At 36.5% G+C, this 17,664-nt stretch overlaps 1 non-coding gene across 1 annotated transcript; it reads left to right on the top strand.

Annotated features, from left to right (window-relative positions):
* Positions 1-5,016: 5,016 nt before the first annotated feature.
* Positions 5,017-5,098, top strand: TRNAS-CGA (transfer RNA serine (anticodon CGA)). The gene has a single exon. It is a non-coding gene; the product is annotated as a tRNA-Ser (tRNA).
* The last annotated feature ends 12,566 nt before the right edge of the window (positions 5,099-17,664 follow it).

A 17,664-nucleotide genomic window follows, 5' to 3' on the forward strand; every position in this document is an offset into this window, starting at 1 on the left:
AGTCTGCAGGCAGAAACGGACTGAATTCAGAAAATAGTACAGCTATTATTTGCCTTGAAAACAATTAATCGATTTGCGATGGTTTTGAACACATGTTCAACAATAATTAACTGTTAACTTGCTAATAGCGGAAGCTATAAATTATATTAAAGACGATTTGAATTTATTGAATGTACTCGTAGAGTCGGTACTACAATTAACTTCATCAGCTTAACCGTTTTATCGCGTATTACAATTCACTTTTCCAGAATAATAATTTTATTTATGAGTGTTGGGATGTTGTTACCTACTTCTATTAATTATTACTATTAGAAAAAAAAATGGTACGTTGGTCGTTTGCTTTGTTCGCTCGCTCCTGCGACAGCAGGAAGGACGGTCCGAAGAGGTGGATGTCGGGGTGCGAAGCTAATGGTCGCTGATGGGTCGTGAAAGTTATCTTTTGGTGTTATTGATAAGCTTACCATTAAATTCCATTTAGCAAGTGGTATGGCGTTGGCAAAACGGTGATAAATTAGTCTTGTTTTAGGGTGCAATAAAAGCTTGTAACGCAAAGTATATGATGTTTGCAGAAAGATATGATTAATAAATATTTGACAGGTGTGTGTGACATTTGATACTTCATTAAGTAGAGATTTACAAGGGCCAATAAATGATATCTGTTCGATATTGCTGGAGTGGTCTATAAAGGCAGGTCGTAAACTTTTATAGCACCATATCCGAGATTGCGAAGAGTGAGCACCGCACATTGACGAAACTCGCAAAGTAAGGATGCACTGGTGCAACAAGAAGGGTTTTATAATTTTTTAACTTGAGGACATAAACTCCTACACGTTTATGGGCCATCCGATATCCACCTATCTACGTAATACGACCGATAAAAATACCAGCAACAACTGCATTATGACCCATGAAAATCCAGCCGAGAAGAGGACGACGTGCTGCCTGCAACACGCCACTAAATAATAAATACCCACTTGATTTGCTTTTTATACCACTTTTACGATTATTATGTGGGGCCTTACGGAGCACGTACCCTAATCGGCCGGACTTACAAGAGGTGGCCTCTACTCCTTCAAACTGACTAGACATTAAAAAATTCAAACATCGTAAAAATGTGATTAAAAATTACAAAGGAACCACTTCTGGTCTGTTACGACCCATTGTTCTTCAACTTTTCATAACCTATAGAGAGATTAACATTTTGTTATGAAGCAATTGCAAATAAGCGAATAATAAATTTTGTCAATCTTTATCTTTTATCAATTCTCGATTCAAAATGACACGATAAACAAACATTACACTGGCAAAATATTTTGAAACCAGACAGTAAAGACAAATTTTTATTAATTAAGCTCAGAATTTAAATTGCGAAACATTATAAATTAATCAGAAATATTATCCACTCGTACGAATACAAGCCATAAGTACGCAGTTAAGAAAAGTTTCTTTAATACCTTTAATGTCATGTTAATGGACATAAGCTATAAGGAATGACAACAGTATAAAAGAGCAATTAGATGTGTTATGAGCTTTTACAGTTGCCACTATTAAATGTAAATTACCGATCTCAGTGGTAAATGTGTTTGCAAAAATAATTAAAGTGCATTTTTTTCTGAACTTTTGAGATACAGTCTAAGAGATCTAAGTTTTCCAAATTATTGAAAAAAAAAATGAAATGACAAGCTTATGCTTAAAGCCACCACCAGTCTCTTTGGCATACATACAACGGTAAAAAAGAAGAAATTTAAAGAAAGAAAAAGAATGGGATATATTTTTAATAACGATTGAATATTTTGTGAATTATTGTTTAATTCATGAATTGTTTGAGAGTTTCTACTAAACACGTTAACACAACGAAAGCGATAAGAACCACTTTTTAGCTCTGATTTCTGCAATAAAGTAGCTTTATTGATGTATGATGTGTTGCAAAGTATTTTTTCACTAGTGAGCGAGAAAGATTACTATGGATACTCATTTCGTCTTTTTGCAGTTTTACAACAGTTTGCAAATCTTAGATCTTCCAAACTATACCTACAGTCACTACAAGGCTACAATGTGTTTTTAAATGATTCTCATCTAGTCTTCTGTGAATTTCTCATAAAAAGTCGGAAAATGCCGCTTCATATAACTAATGATAGGCATTTAGACATCAAATATTATCATTCTCCATTTATTAAGTCTACAATTTAGAAATAAGCTTCTATAATAAAAGTGTTTTGTTGCACGGTATAACAGCTTAGTTGCATTTTTACGAAATTTTTAAAAGAAATTCATTGAATTTCCCAACTGACAGATTTGACATTTATTAACAGAGGATTCAATTGAGCAGAGCGGCACATTTTTTTTTACATGTGAATCAAGTTAACTAGATGAGAATCATTTAAAAACACATTGTATTTTGCCGAAAATATTCTGAAAACGTTGTAGTTTTTCAAAAATCGAGATTTATTTGTTCATGATAGGAAAAAATGGTTAAGTTATCGAGAATTTATTTCAAATTTGTGATTTTTCTGAAAAACAAAATGTTCAAAGTGTGTAAGTACTTAGGTAAAAAAAACAAAAAAAAACTTTTTCATAAATTTATTTAATTTGGTATTTGGTTTTTGAAACTATATACAAAAGAAAAAACGATAAAAAAATCGAATTTTGGTTTTGAGAGAGATACTGCAGACGAGCGGTAATTTGTGTTCTGTGTTAAAAACTGAAAATATTTATTTTGTGTCAATAGCTGAAATATATCCGCACTTTCCATTTTCCCTTTTTATTTTTGTGGTATCGGATTCCCGTAGCGTGTGCATGGATTGTCTTTTTTGGTTGGTTGGTGATGAACGGTCGCCTTCAGCCCCCCGTCAAAGCTCCACGGTGCATTCCGCGTTCACCTGGGTGATAAATACCACTCGCATTCATAAGTGGAACGCCAGTCGATAAATATTCGAATAATCCCTTGTCGTCACCACCATCCGGAATGACTTATAGGACAGGAAAGTGTCACATTCCGCGAATTCGCAGTCAGGGGTTGATTCTTGGTTTATTTAAATACGAGAGGGTTCAATGGCGGGGGTGTCTAGCGTCGTCAGCGTGACCTCTGGAGGAAGTGATGACCGGACCAGCCTTTCTGACACGTCACTCCCACATTTGTTACGTCGTCCATCATCCATAAACTTCAGTCTCTCTGACCTACGGTCGGGACGTTGCCAGTGCGTTCATTATATGACATGATGTATGGTGTACAACAATCAGTATTCCGAATGTTATGATGAATATCAGGCGAATGAGGAAAAAAGACACTCTCACCTGGTGGTATAGAATAACAAACTTGTTGTAACATCAGTATGATGTCTTGGAAAAATGAAAAAAAAATGAAACAACACAAAACGTAAAAGTCTTTGAATAAATTAAACAGAAAGATGGACAATCGCTAATTTTAACATGGGCGGTTTCTCATATTTACGAGCTACTTGATTATGTATTGTTATTTCAATATGAGTTACAAAGGCTGATGCTGAAATGACTTTCAAAATTTCTAGATGGATTGTTTGCTCAACACAGTAGTTTGTACAAACATTTATAACGCTTGATATTGTTTGAAATGTAATTTGTCTGGGGCATATTCTTGGAAGGAGATAAGAATTTCTTTTGTAAATGAAACGGCTCGTAACGTGGGGACGTTAAGGAAACTAATGAATGCAAGGTGCATTTTTCCTTTGCTGTTTATTCACGTTATTACCACCTTATAGGTAAATCATATTTAGATGATTAAAAATTTATCAATTTTTTGTAAAAAAAAAAGGAATTGCTTGGAATTATATGAAGTTACTTGAATTACACGTGAATTACTGGATTTTTTTTGGAATTTGAAAGAATTTAGTGTTTTGTTGAAAAGTAAAGAGAGTTATTTAAAGATTGGAACTTGCTTAGCAAAAATTGTTTGCAGTATTCTAACGATTTGGAAAACATTAAGGATAGATATATTTAAATAGACGTCTTTAATGATAATTCTTTCAATGGTCTAAGCGGTGTCAGCAGACACCGTTTCATTTTGATAAATTTTGTCGTTTTAAGACAGATCACAATTATTTTTTTGTTATCGATTTTATACTATTTTTATGGGCTTAATAAAGAAACTTTAAAACTTTGATTCTAATTTATTTATACCTGTTACTTTTTGAACTAATACATACAAAATGTTTCGCGTTAGTTGCAAAATAAAATTTGCAGCACATTTTACAGCGAACTGATTGAAATTATAGTGGACTATAAGAATTACTAGAATTTTTGTGAACAATATCCTTTTACTTACCTAAAGCTTTTTATCATTTAATGAGTGTTTGAAAATTGATTAACAATAATGATTGTGTCAATTAATCAATTTACCCACCTACGCTCCTACGAGTTCTAATAAAAAAATACTTAACGCACCTAAATGTTTCAGTTAACTTTTACCTATTAAAATTTTAGGATAAATTTAAAGATTATCCTTGAACTTTAAAAATAACTGAATTATCCTTGAAAAAAACCCTCAACACACTTTGGTGTAATTTGGATGTTTTAAACACCAGAAATTGTCGAAATAAGACACTGGCTACTTTTTTGCCTAAATTTTTTACGTAAGAATATTTTAATAGCACATTACAACAAATAACTTTTCAATAATTTTTTCATCAAATCAATGGAAAAAAATCGCGGTGACATCTTATATGCACTTGACCATAATTGATGATAGATTTCCTTATAATTTAATAATTATTAATAATTAAAGAATATTATTGAGATAATGCACTTTAATAAATTAAATAAGACTTGTGCAATAGGCAAGTAATAGCAACAATTTATCATGCTTAACATTGACTCTAAAATTGATTTTATGGTGTCAGTTATTTATATTTATCTGAAGTAATTATTAAATAATCACACTTGTTATAGTGTATGAAAATAAATAAAAGCTTTAAAGCTTTCTTCTTCAATTAATTGAAAGGGTGCACGGATATAAACGGTGTATGCGGCTTACTTAGCTAAGCTGCGATGTCCGAGTGGTTAAGGAGTTTGACTCGAAATCAAATGGGCTCTGCCCGCACAGGTTCGAATCCTGTTCGCAGCGAACTTTTTTTTTCTTTTTTTTTGTACGCAAACAACAAACCATAGCCCAACTTGACAAATATTTTATTTGTATTTTATGAGGGATTAGTCAAATGATAAAAATCCGTCGCGCGATGAATGACTTCCGGTGTTTCCAAGCCATCAGATTAAACGTAACACATTTCCTTATCTGAATCTTCGATGCAGTTATAGACATATGCGATGAGTGATAATAAAAAAAGCAACTTCACCAGCCACCTGGAGGATTTCCTGTGTCGTTGCGAGATTATTTTAAAAGAAACCTGTTTGTAAATTGTTGCTTAAATTTTTAAAAGATTGTGGGAAATTACCATATTGTCAGTGCGTAATTTGTGATATTTTACAGCGGCAATCTACATTATAATTCCATCATATTCCCGAAATGAAAGTCATATTACAAGGGCTATAAAGCAATAAAACCGCCAATATCACCTCGATAAAAAGCGCCATCAGCACAATAGCACACTGCCACCAACATCGTATATTTAAAATTGTATTTGTCGTAAATATTCACTTGCTGTGCATCCAGTAAATGAAAATTTCGGCGTAATTAAATGAAATAAAGGTCCTTCTCCCCCGACACATTAAGGAATACGTTTGGGAGCGAGCGAAAGTGCGTCTGTCGAAAAAAGTTGCGATGTGACAATGATAGAATCCCATTAGTCCTGATTGATGGATCATCCAGAAGCTGCAACATCCAGCTGGAGCTCTCCTCTTGGATTGTTCTGTCAGTAAACACGCCGATAAAAAATAATAATCATGAGTGTTTTCCGGTCGATTTATAGCCGACCATGCAGCAATTGTTTATAAATCAAAAAGCAATTAGCAACAAAAGCGATAAATCAATTGGTAAAAGTGATAAACGCCCTTTGCCGGCGCATCGATCCTCTCTCTTCTCGTTGTCAAATCGCCAGCGACTCCGAAGAGGGTGTTCGAGGCGTAATTTATATGATATTAATGGGCGCCGGCGTCTGTCACGAGTTCCTGCCTAGGAACGACTTCATAACTCTAGAAGTCCAAGTCATGACGGTGCTGCTATCAAATACGCATTTATCTTGAGGTTGAGGTAGGTCGCGTGCTCCAACAACAATCATTAATCGTCGACAAGTGGCAGTTCGGACGCGCACCCATAGGGTCCTGCCCCACGTGGTGGCGGCCGTTGTCCGAGAACGACACCTTCCTCGAGAGAAATTGATGATGTCATCCGTCGATCGTCCTCACCTCACGTGAAGAGTTAATTTGTCAAAACCCGGCCGGAGTACTCCGGAAATGACAACACGATACACCACCTGAGATAAGAAAGCACTCACAACGACCCAAAATGAATAAACGAGATAACTGCCAAGATTCGGCTGAGTCACCTTTTTAATTATTAGTTTTCACCTCCAGATTTGCTAATGGATCCTCCTGGCCCACAGATCGCCGGATATGTGGCGGATTAACATTCAAATTTTAACACAAAGCTGTTTAAAATAAAATATCGAAGAGTGTAATACGAAATTTTTTCTCCAATTGGCAATAAGTTCAAATGAATAATAATGCCCTCTCACCACTGTCTACAGAGCAAAACCCGAAAAGTATATTTCTTCATATCTGATAAACCCAGCTGGATTTTTATAGATCACGTGGCAACTCTAAATAAATCAAAATCTTGCCAACTGTGTATACGTTGCACTGCACACCCTGTAAACATTTGAATGATTTATGCGTTAATTAATTTATTAAAGTCCCACTTATTTAGCCGATTTGCATGTGTTTATAATGTTCTGCATGCGAGTTGTATTTCAGCATAATTCGTTCGTCGTTACTTTTGTCATTTTTTTAAACGATAAAATTTGGTCTAGCACGCAGCCAAAAATTTCATATCAGATGAAAGTTTACAAAGTTGCATTAACAGGATTTTTTAATGAAACGTAATTTATTAGGCACGAAAACAGCGAATAATTTTCGTATTTTTTAATTATGTAAAACGAAAAATTAGTCGAATCGAAAGTACAGTTATTTGTGGCTGCTGAAGAAACAGAAAATAAATCAAAATTAATTGAAATACGATATGCCTTAAAGTTCAGAGACCTCCTACCAGCTTCAAAAATATGATTTTTCAATTAAGAATGCACTCTTAATTCTTGATTTATTAGACTATTAATTTTGGTTTCTGGACAGGATTTTTAGCAGGATTTTGTGAGGTCTGAAAATAAAAAATTATTGATTCGTAAATAAGGAACATAACGTTTTTATGACTTGTATTCGTTTAGGTCATGTATTGTCTGATTTTGTTTAAGAGAGCACTTTCGTAGTAAAGACTTGTCAAATGGCATTAAAGAATGTTAACACGGCATGACACGACTAAACAAACATTGTACAAATTATAACACGATATCGACATAAACTGTAAATAAACTCTTGCATGCCTACAAATAAACCTAAAGACAGGAAAATCAAACAAAAGGTTGGCTCCCTATTAAAATTAACGTTAATTAATGCAAATACCTGTTTAAAATTTTTGAACCGATTTATAATATTGTTTTCGGCGGTATCGTGTTAAAATTCTTTCTTCCTTTCAGAATTCGGAGTATTTTACCCGGACCTCTTTGTTGTTTAGAATTTGATGGTAATTCGGTTGTCCCCCAGTGACAAATTGAAGGTTTCTGTTTACGAGCGTAATTTCCCGAAACTATCAACTCAATTTATAAAAATATTTGTCGTTTCGTTAGATATGTTTGAAAAATCCTTTGTGTTTAGATACGGAGATTAAGAAAGGTCTCGAGAATTTGGAACATGTCTGTCCAAGAGTGCGGATGTTTGAAATGCTTCGTTATATGGAAAAAATGCAACAAATCTATTCGATTTCATAAATGTCACCGCTAGTGGATAGATAATTAGATGTAGTCATGTGGAGAATTTCGCAAATACAACCTACTTAGCCATGCATTTAAATGATAAGTAATGAGTTTAATCCGGAGATAAATTTAAATATATGCTAATTAGAAGTATAAATAATTGGCTAAATACAGCGTTTGAAACACATGTGTGCGCCACTGGAAAGGATTATATCGACGTTCTTCCGTATAACAGAGTAGATTAACAGCACGTCCTTAACTATCGGGGAGAATTTTTAGTTTCATTGCTGTAATCCCATGAGTTATGGTTGCGTGTGCACCGGCCCAAAGAAATGACTGCGATGTCTATTTTTCGAGAGAGTTTCTCTCGAATTTAATTAGAGGAGGAAAAATGGCATCTTCACACTTATCAGCACGCCAATTAATCTCCTGAATAATGAAAAAACCTAATAAATGTATAGGCAAGGTGGGAAAACCTACAAATGTGTACGCGTTGTCGGAATAATTTCGATTCAGTTCTCGAAGATAATGAAATGAATTTAAATTTGCTGTCGGTTCTGAAAAATTATTGCCAATAAGCCAATGCTTTGTGTACCAATATCAAATTTATTTGTCTATTTTGCATTTTTAAAGATATTTACGTTTGTGTGTTTGACGTTAATATTCAGAGGCAAAAGATTTTATTTCAGTGAGTGACATTTATTTTAATATCTTCATTATTAATAACGCTTTTTGAATCCGACAAAAATCTAAGAAATCAATTAATTTCGCATGAATAACTCTGCTAACCAGGCTTAAAAATATACACTCAAGTCACATAAGTTGTCAAGCTTTATATTACTTCTCCTGTTCGTTCTAGAGGAAGAAAACTACTTAAAAAACATAAATTAAGAAACATAACTTTTATCCGTTTATCGGTACGATATCTCGAACCTCTGTTCTAAGATTTCAGCCGCCATTAATCATCCCAAAACTTGTCAAAAATAATTATCTCGGACATTCTTTGCCTCTGCGGTGCAATTGTGTTTATGGCAATTAAATCGTCTCAAAGTCCTGTGGCATTTCCGCCGGTGCTTCAACGAGATTCTCAGCAGGGCCGCTGTAATAAGGAGTAGGTTTATGTCGGGCACCATAAGTCACGAAGAGGCCATCACGGCGACAATAGAGAGTGACCCCTGACCGTCATCGTCCCAACGAGATCAGCATCTCCGGACTAAATGACCCTCATATGTCTCACAGAGTGAAATTTCGTCACTTGACTGTCAGACCACAAGTAGGTCCGCTGTTCGTCATCCGATCTAACCAACACCCATTATACGGAAGTCCTCCGACACCCCATAGATCACGGCTCCTTCAGGATGTGTGCGGCGCTCAACGGACGCCTCGATTACGAGAGCCCCTCGGAGGGCACACGGCGTTTCATTAGCTAAGCGCCTCACAAACGCCCTCACGGCTTCACTGATTAGATTATATCACTATTTTGAGCAGGTTTTTGACTCATATTTTTAATTTTAGTGTGACATTTTTAAGAACATAGAACGTATACTAATAATAAATGCAATTAAACAAAGCAGATTGAACACAAAAAATGTTTGAGTTTTGTTTTAAGTAGAATTCGTTTGGAGGCAGGAAAGAGCAGATAATTATTTCTATAGAAAAGTTGCCGTATTTATAATCAATATTCAGGTTTGTCTTGATCTAAGTCTTTAAAAGTTTGGAAAATGTTTTGCGGTAATAATTTACTTATGAGAGGAATGGATCTTGTCAATAAAGGAAGTGAAATTGTAATTCTTTTCTTGGTTTCGTAAATGTGAAGAAAAATAATCTGCAATTGCTAAATCATTTCAGGTTCAAACCCTCAAAATAACAGTATGGTGCGTATAAAAGGATCGAAAATCAACTCATTGGAATGTTGACCATCATGTATCCGCTTACAGGTTTAGACTCACTAGAAATACCAATATGTTATATGATGGTGGCACTTGAGGTCACATATTGCATTTTCTTTGAAAGAATTTTGTAAGCATTAGCGCATAGGACCATCTATTACGGGATACCATAGTCATAACAATTTTTTTAGAAAAATCATGGTCTTGACATTACTTCAAAAAGAGTGGCATTTTAATTCGGATTAAGAAAACGAAAATTTTTTTGTACTACTTTGCTTGTTAGTTAAACTAATTTTGCCATGCAAAATTTTTGTTGTTTAAGAATAAATACTCAATTACTTAAACGATTTTGAAGTTGGTTTCTAGAAAAGGGTAGGTAAACTGTCGTCTGATTGTTACGAAATTTTGATCAGATATTGTTAAAATAACACGTTTTCTTGTAATAATAAAAGATGCTGCTATCAAAAGAAAGTTCTTTTAATGGATGGATAAGTTATGTGTTAATCGGACTTCTTTTGGTCACCTTTAAGCGACTGAAAATGTCAGACTGACCACCGAGGTATCAATTTTAAAATATAGTTTTTAACCTTATCTATCACAAAATGAGATAACTTTCGCATTAAGTCGAAGCTTGCTGTTTCAAATGGTCTATTTTTTAATTTAGCAGAAGTATTTCATAAAAAAATCTAACGTTTACGTTTTAGACGATTATTTCAAATTACGAGTTTTCAAAAACTGCATTTTGAAGTTAGACTTTTCATAACAGATTTTTGATTTGAAAATAGCGGCTTTATCTATTACTTCAAGATACGTCAGAAAATCAATTGTTCTGGACAACATCCTTAACACTTATTTTTTTAGTGTTGCGTCTTTAATTGCACTTAGTGCAATCTTAAACAGAAATATGTCGTTACAATGCATATTTTTAGTAATAAATGCGCAAAACGTTTTATCGCCGACTTGCAAAGATAATTTAACAATGTTGTGCTGAAAATGATTACATAATAACATGTTGCGACTAAATAGTTAAATTACAATAAATAGGAAGATAATTGGAACGTTAGAGTAGTGTTAAAAAATTTATGACCCATCGTAAAAATGATTTATGGCTTCCCTGATCTAAGCATCAATTACTTGAAAATATTGTCATTGTACAATTATCGAAAAGAGGTCTCGGAAATCGCTTGAAAATTTTCGTTCCTAGGTGGGGAACTAGAAACTAGTGGGTGCGAAATTCCGAGTTATCCATCGAGCTGTGTGACGTGGCAACCATTCTCAAATATTTATGGCGGGTAATTTTGCAGCCGGTCTCGATTAGGTAAACAATAAACAAACATGAGGGCGACATCGCCCCGTCGCACCACTATTAAAAATGACAGTTTTCTCCGGAAGGCAACAGGTGCTCCGCTCGCTGTAATATATTTTTTTAAACGATGATGGCAGTGTCCGAAGTGCGGCCCGCCAGCTGTAGTACATCATCTCTGTCATGAGGTACTTTACGGGTTTACGAAACAGTTAGAGGAGATACACACAAGACTTTCATTATGATACATCGGACCGCCATGAATAAAAAGCCGGAGCGCCACGGAAGCTCCGGGGGCGGCCTTAATTGATCATATTTATTACGGGTAATTTATCGCAAGCGTCTTTCCTCCGCTCCAAACGGCCTGTCAATGCCTCCCCCGCGGAATGTCCCCCTTTCTCTATCCTCGAAGCGATTATTGTTTCGTTTTCTCACACGACTCGATCTCGACTGGAATGTCATATGTAGATGCGGCCCAGCAGGGCGTCCACTTGCTTATCCATTATCCCATGGTGATGCCGCACCGTCACCGGACTCCCCTCGCCGCGGCCCCCCAGCGGTGCGAGGAACATGTGTTCCGAGCGGAGCCCGAGCGAGATAAGGCCTTTTCGTGGTCTTATCGCTGCCCGCAACGAAAACTACAAATTACCTCAGTCATTGTTAACACGGAGATCGAATTATTTAGCCGTGACTCCCCCGGACTCGATGAGGGGAAATGAGAGAATGTGCCACGACATCCAACTTCCAAAGCGTTACGCTGGTTTTAAGTCGCATATTGATTTCTCTTGTTTGGTTCTTTGACAGTTTAAGAAGATTAAAATTGATCTAATCTTATTTGTTCGTGCGGGAACATCTACATTTGATTCCGACTACTCAGGTTTTTGCCAGCGGTTTATCTAGATAGAGGACGCTAAGTAACTGCAATTAATGGCTCTTCTATGCCAGCCGAAAGAGAGCTTAACTATTTTGCTTCTTGGATTTATTGCAAATATCAATTACTTCCACAATCCGCCAATTTGTATTAAGCGCACGAAATAAACTCGCGAATAATTACTATTTCATTAAATTGTTATCAGAGATTTTTAGTAAGAGATTTATTTTAAAGGTTGAAGAACACGTCATCAAATTCCAAATTCTTCACAAGTGATTACATTTTTAACGGACATGAAAATATACTATTTTTTTCTATTCCCATATTTTAATTGAGTCTTTAAATGTTTACAATTTGTACTTTAATGATTTCATTAAGATATTTACTCATTAAGACCTGACCTGACCTGACCAATGAGAATACAACATGATAGCAATAATATTTATTGCTTTAATTATTTGACAGTAGTGTGCCATTTAAAAATAAAAATAATAAATATTTTCATACAGTTGTATTTTTTTATTATGACCTGTCGCCGGATTGTAGAAAAAATAGTGGATGCAGCTCGCATTCAATGACTATTAAAACACGAGCTTTAGGCAAGTGTTCTAACAAATATGAGTAAACGATCTTTACATAAAATTTTATTTTCGTAATGTAGGCAAATAATTTAGGCCTTTACCTTATTAATTTTCCATAATAATAATTCAAAATTTGCTTACTTTACTTTTTAGACACCACAACTTTTGAGTTGTGACCACAAAAAATGCGTAAGCAAACAAATGGGCACCTTTTTGGTGCCTTCCTTTGCCGTCGTAACTATTCTGGACATAGCTCAGAAGTCAAAAATTCTGTTTATTATTTATGTCGAACCTGTATATTTAGCAGTTAGAGCACGAAATCTATTGTATGCAATTTTTGTTTTCCATAAAACATCTAACCCGTGCCCGTATATTTTAGAAGCGGCAATAAAAGTCTCCTCTTGTAGCGCCAACGGTATCTGTAAGCTCCCATTTCCTGTGAAATGTAAATTCTCTCGAGTTAGATTGCCATCAATACAATTAAAATCCTAAATTCGGTCGTCTGGGGGCGGCGTTCATCGGTGACCTCTATCCCCAAACTTTACCTCCTGATGCCGCCGCCGTGACAATTCCATAAGCGTCTGAATTATGCAAGCACGTAATGCGCCAAAATGCAAATGCTCCAGTCAGGCCGTTCTAATCGCGACGCCGAGCGCACGGGCACATTCCAAATAAACAAGTTAGATCGGCGGCGGCGTCCCGGCGCTCTTCCACTTTAAAAATAAGCGTCCATTAACAATTCACCCGATGTTCCGCTTTTAAGAAATTAAAAATGCATGAAACTTCGATGTTTCTAATTATCGCTAATAGATTATTTTAATGGCCTTGTTAAATATTTACGCAAATCAAGCGCGAAATGACGTCGCTATGGATAGTGGACGCTTTTTTCGAGTGTCTCCTATGCTTCGGCGTGTCGCCCCTGGACCAAGGCGTCATAAATTAGGACGAGAGTCAAGGAAAATAAAAGATGATATCATTCAAGAAGTGAATTAAGTTGTTAACTAATCAGTTATCTTGTTAGTGGCGACTGAATTTTGGAGTCAGCGGCTTCTGAAAGAAATGTCGCAAGAAGAGAAACCGCGATATTTTTATCTATGCAACAACTTTATAACTCATATTTTTACCTTGCATTTCAGCCGCTCGATGCTCTATTTTCGGAACAGGATACCAAGGAGGACTGAATAAAAGATAAGTCAATGAATGAATAATCATTCGTTGTTACACTTTTCACATTCTTAAGCGGGCGCTACATAGTTATTTTCGGGTAATGCGAAGTGTGGTGCCACCAAGATTTTTCTAAACACCATAATATGGTGTTTGTATTATTTTATTCATTGTTATCTGTGTCCCACTTGACAAAATGTTGCGATTTTTGTAATTTGCGGTTATCAGACAAGCTCATTAGCAATTACGGGCCAATATGGCGCTTAAAAGGTTAGATATTGGTCGTTTTGGACAGGCCCTCGACGCTATCAGTTTATGATCCGCTTTGCACGGCAATAACACGTCTAATGGAGGTGTTTGAGTGGAAATCCAGAAGAGTCCTACATCCGGCAAATTCATCGAAATCCCTGCGTTATTAGTTTATCAGCAGAGGTGTCGCAGCCACATTACGCTTGTAAACACGGCCCCCCGTCCAGCAATACATACTCATTATTGAGGAAAGTAAATAAGCAATCAACTCTCGCACGCAGCGTGATTGACGGGATTGATTGACAGTGCCGAGTAGCGGTGCTGCGGCGCCCTCCGGCCCTGTTTGGCCACCTAATGGCATCGCAAACACCGGCACATATGCACCCGTCAACGGCATAGACAAATACTATTTGCTCGCGTAAATAATTGTCGACACGGATGATCGCTCTAAGCCCGGAATTATTCCGGAGGGTGGGACACGCGCTATTTGCTCCCAAAGAAAACTCAAGAAAGCGATCGCTGCGGCATGCTCACAATGAGGCATAAATCACATTTATGGATACGTTCATGTTCCATAAACTATAAATGGTCGGAGGCATTGCGGGCAATTAGCACGGGTCTTGGGGGCCACGGTAGCCGGCTCCGAATTTGCGCTTTATTGAACGACTAACGTCTCAAACCGGCGAAAATTCCATGGGCCAGAAGTGCCAACTGTCTGCACGCTTGAGATCAAAAACTATTTTTTTAAGGAAATAGTTTCAAGAAATGGTTTTGAGCTATTTCAGAAAACTGTAGTTTCGCTTATTTATAGTTCCGGTGGGTTTAGTGCGCATTTAGCATCTACTTAAAAAATCGTAACATGCTAAATAATTGCATAATATAAATAAAAACCTCAATCAGTTTTTAATGAGAGTGCATGTTAATGGGCGTTTAATTACGTCCCTTATGTGACAAATCCCGTCTCTGTTCCTCTCGTCAGCTGCATCCACTAGGAGAGAGACAGTGATGCATGTCCAGGCCTCGATCTTGGAGCAATTAATGCGAGTAAATAAAGCCCGTAATGAGGGCATAATAAAATGCTGTGGAAAACAATTTCCCTGTGGCTTTGTGGCCTATTCGTGATCAATTATCAATTATCGTCATCAAGTTGAAAAGATTACCGTTCATAACTCATTTAATTATATACGTTTCCTCTTCAAATTACACGTCTTTTACAAAAGGTATCATTAGGGCTTCTTATGTCATTGTGTGTCTGAAAATTTGTGGTAATTCCTACACGGAAGGATAAGCATTATTAAGTTTATTTTACTGCATCACACCGCCGCACGTTATAATTTCACAAATAACGGATTCTGCTACCGAGACCGCGAAAAAATTAATTGATAAATCGGTGAGTAATGGCTTTTCTCCGGGAAAATAATTAAGTCAAAAAATTTTAATTTGGTTAAGGCTGTGATATTGCACTGCCACGGTTCTCAACGATAACGAGACTTTGAATACTGTGGCCTGGATAAATAGTTCGTGGCTTCTGATTCGTTTTGAGAATTAAACCAAGAGTGACACAGCTGTTCTTGGACGGTTTTGTGTCTTTTTATCTTGCTCCATTTTTGTTAGCAATAATTGATCGACGAGCCGTTTGTGCGAGAGATTAGAGCGCCACCGGATTTATCCGCCACGGGGGGCAAATAAACACCTCATGCTAAAACAATTTCCAGCACAATGATCAAAATAACTTTAGGTCCAAACCCCCCAAAAAAATTTTTACTGGTTGAAGCAGCAATGGATAGAAATGAGCTTCTCACAAACAGTGCGTGAGAAATACAACCAAAACCAGATGTGAATTGTACTCTCGTAAAAATTTTGAGTTTAGCAAAAATGAATCCACTGTGTTTTTGATGTCTTTTCCGTCGATTTGCTTTAATTTTTTGTTCAAACCCGCAGTGCATTCGTAATTTAATCTGGCGCTCGTTAGTTTTCCGTCTCTCGTTTTATCGAATGTCCGTTTTGAAAAAGCGCGTGAGTATATCGCGATCGAGCCCTTTCATTAATTCCGTGAGATGTATCTGCGATTAGGCGGGCGAGGCGTGTCGGACACATCGCACTAAATTCAACCGGCAACTTATCGGCTGGTAATCTGAGAGTCCCACCGACTTCACAATGGAACACACCACAAACAGACAAACGTAATACGTCCACTGGACATGACACATGTCAGAATTAGATTAAAACCGCGCGCCTACAATTAAAAATAGCCCGCTGGAAGAACGCCCGGAATGCGGCGACTTTTGGCCGGGAACAAGCGACGTATGACGAGGGTTCCGGGACGTTCGACAATGGGCACCTGACGTGATGCCGCAGGTACCCCAGGGAACTATCTGGACGCCCGCCACCGTCATTACAATCGCACACACGCTTTTACGCCAAGGTGGGACGCATCATAATTTAGACGCCCAGCACACACGTAATGTGTAATTTGCGATGTCCGAACCAACGTATGCTAATATACTCCCATTCAGAACGGCGTCTTCAATCACCAGACAAGAAAGAAGCACCCTGTTGTACCCATTCGATGCAAACAACCAGATGGGTGTAATTTCTCTTGCGAAAAATGCAGATGATAGTGATTAATGCGGCCAAATGCATTGTCTACTCAGCCGGAAAGATTACGCCAGAGAAAGTTCGGGGCTCTCAAAGCGAGAAAAAAGACAAACCGGCATCGAATCTCCAGCTTCACCCAAATTTTCTGAGAAGCCAAAAACTATACTAATTTAATTAACATAAAGAGACCATTAACATGGCAGAAACCTGATGAATATGTGAAATTCCAGGTGTTATGCTTATGACATTAAGATTTTGATAATAGTTCTGTAACAAATCAAACCTTCTTAGAAAAATATTGCGTTAATTTTCACTTCCAACAGAGCAGACTTAACATATTTAAATTTATTAGCTGTAAATGAGAAAAGCTGAAGATTATTAATTAATATCCAATTAAGTATTACATGCAAACGTAGGTGTAGATTAATTTTTTTGCATCACGTATCTCGATAATTAATTGTTGTTGCAAAATCTACAAGATCGAGAAGAATATACAGGTGCATGTATTTATATTATAATAATGAACTGCAATTTTCGAATTACCACATGAATAAAAATTAATTTCAAATTATCGCAGTTTGCACAGTTAGGCGTTGTGATAAACGGCCAATATTTTTGCGCCATATTTTACAAACCGTATAGAATGTTACCGCGTTTTTGCATTCAAATGACCAATTAAATTAATATTTAGACACGTTTTATAATATTTTATTAATTATGTTACAAAAAATTCCTCTTCTATTTGCTAAATTATTTCAAATGGCATTCCTAATACATCATGGTACAAGTGTATTTCCTGGATTTGAGAAAAAATGAAATATTTTCGAACCTTTCGAATACTTATAAAAACTTGCTACCTGACATTTAGTCTTAATTTAATTATAAGAATATTTCATAACGTGTTGGTTTCTTTCGTGCAAATTCCTGGCGCAAATTCGGTTCGCGAATGATATGCAGGCCTGAAAACTAATTAAGACGAAACTAATTGAATTCGACTGGGGGCGGCAAGTTTGCGAACGACACATCTCTTAGACGATATCTCGCGTACAAGACG

The sequence above is a fragment of the Tribolium castaneum genome, chromosome 3, assembly GCF_031307605.1.
Source record: "Tribolium castaneum strain GA2 chromosome 3, icTriCast1.1, whole genome shotgun sequence".
Taxonomy (NCBI): Eukaryota; Metazoa; Arthropoda; class Insecta; order Coleoptera; family Tenebrionidae; genus Tribolium; species Tribolium castaneum.